At 37.6% G+C, this 2,166-nt stretch overlaps 1 protein-coding gene across 1 annotated transcript in view; it reads left to right on the plus strand.

The window, feature by feature from the left end:
• Nucleotides 1–2,166, plus strand: part of CPNE8 (copine 8) — a 426,365-nt gene that overhangs the window by 182,876 nt on the left and 241,323 nt on the right. The window lies entirely within an intron of this gene.

Here is a 2,166-nt window from a genome sequence, read left to right on the forward strand (position 1 = left end):
AATCTGCAACTCTCCGTCTCTTGAGTGGTGCATTTAATCCATTAACATTCAGGGTGATTATTGATAAGTTTGAATTTGTTGCTGTCATTTTATCTGGGAATTCTTACTGAACATACAAATATAGTTGTGGAAACATTTCTGCCAACTGTACATGGTCTTGGGCACACTCCCCCCTGCATGGACATACCTAATAGTTCACCCTGTCCATCCATTTATCCACCTGTAGATCAATGCTTGCCTTCACTGACCACACAGCACTATAAGTGCAAAAGGTTCATCTCTGCTGCCTGTACCAACCACGCACCTCTCCATGTCTTTCTCTTCCTCATTGCCACCATGTTGATTACTCATATTTGGTATATTGCCCTTCTCTTCACCCAAATCAATACTTGTCTCTACCTATCTAACAGTGTTCCCTCCCCAACCTTCCCCTTGCACCCCTGGTAACCAACAAAGAAAATTTCCTCCCATATATAAATCTTCCCTTGACTTTTTACAATAACAGACTAATACAATGTTTGTCCTTCTGTAATGGATTTATTTCACTCAGCATAATGTCCTCCATGTTCATCCATGTTATGCGGTATTTTGCAGATTCTCTGTTATTCTTTAGGGTTGCATAGTATTCCATTGTGCATATGTACCATAGTTTGGTTATCCATTGTTCTGTTGATGGCCACCTAGGATGTTTCCAGCTTTTGGCTATTATAAATAGTGCTGTGATGAACATGGCTATGCATATATCTGTTCTTGTCCTGGTTCTCACTTCTTTAGGATATATACCTAGTAATGGAATGGCTGGACCAAATGGTATTTCTAATTCTTTTTTAACATTTTAAGGGATTTCCAAACTGTTTTCCACAGTAGTTGTATCATTTTACAGTCCCCCTAACAGTGTATGGGAGTCCCAGTCTCTCCACATCCTCACCAGCATTTGTTATTTTCTGTCTTGTTGAACTTTGCTACTAGTGTTGGGGCAAGATGGTATCTCATTGTTGTTTTGATTTGCATCTCTCTAATGGCTAATGATCATGAGCATTTCCTCATATGTTTGTTGACCGCCTAAATATCCTCTTTGGTGAAGTGTCTATTCATGTCTTCCATCCATTTTTTAATTGGATTATTTGTCTTTTTCTATTGAGGTGTTAGAGTTTTCTACAAATTCTAGAGATAAGTCCCTTGTCAGATATGTTATTGGCAAATATTTTTTTCCTAATCTGTAGGTTCTCTTTTAACTCTTTTGGATAAGTCTTTGGAAGCACTTAAAAATTTAATTTTTAGAAGGTCCCATTCATCTAGTTACTCTGCTACTGTTTGTGCCTTTTGGGTTATGCTTGATAGTCTATTTATGCCATATATTAGGGCCCCTAAAGTTGCACCTAATTTTTCCTTGAAGAGATTTACAGCTTTCAATTTCACATTTAAGTCTTTGATCCATCTGGAGTTAGTTTCTGTGTATGATGTGAGATACAGATCTTGTTTCATTTTTTCTGCAAATGGATATCCAGTTTTGTCAGCACCACTTGTTAAACAGACAATCTCTTCCCAATTTAATGCATTTCAGCCCTTTGTCAAAGATCTACTGATATAGGTCAGTGGACCTATTTCTGGGTTCTCAATTCTATTCCATTGGTCTATGTGTCTGTCATTGTACCAATATCAGGCAGTTTTGACTGCTGTGGCTGTATAGTAGGTTTTAAGATCTGGGAGTGTGAGACCTCCTACTTTGTTCTTTTTCTTCAGTAGTCCTTTGCTTATTCATTGTCTCTTTCCTTTCCATATAAAGTTAGTGGTTGGATTTTCCATATCTTTAAAGAATGCTGATGGGATCTGTTGGGATTCCGTTGAATGTATAGATTGCTTTGGGTAGAGTTGACATTTTCACAATGTTCAATCTTCCTATCCATGAGTATGTTCTTCCCTTTATGTAGATCTCTTACAGTTTCTTGAAGTAGTTTTTATTTTATTTTATTATTTATTTATTTATTTATTTTATTGTGATTTGGGTGAAGATTTACAGAGCAAATTCACTCTTGATACAGCAGTTCACATATACTTTGTCTCATGTCATTGACCACAGTTTACCACAATGCAACAGCTCCCCTCCAACTTCCTCCCCATCGTACCACTTCCCAGTGTCCATCCCTCCATACTCTCCTGCCCCCT

Source organism: Orycteropus afer, unplaced genomic scaffold (assembly GCF_000298275.1).
Source record: "Orycteropus afer afer isolate SDZICR_OR568_19922 unplaced genomic scaffold, OryAfe1.0 scaffold00100, whole genome shotgun sequence".
In the NCBI taxonomy this organism is placed as follows: domain Eukaryota; kingdom Metazoa; phylum Chordata; class Mammalia; order Tubulidentata; family Orycteropodidae; genus Orycteropus; species Orycteropus afer.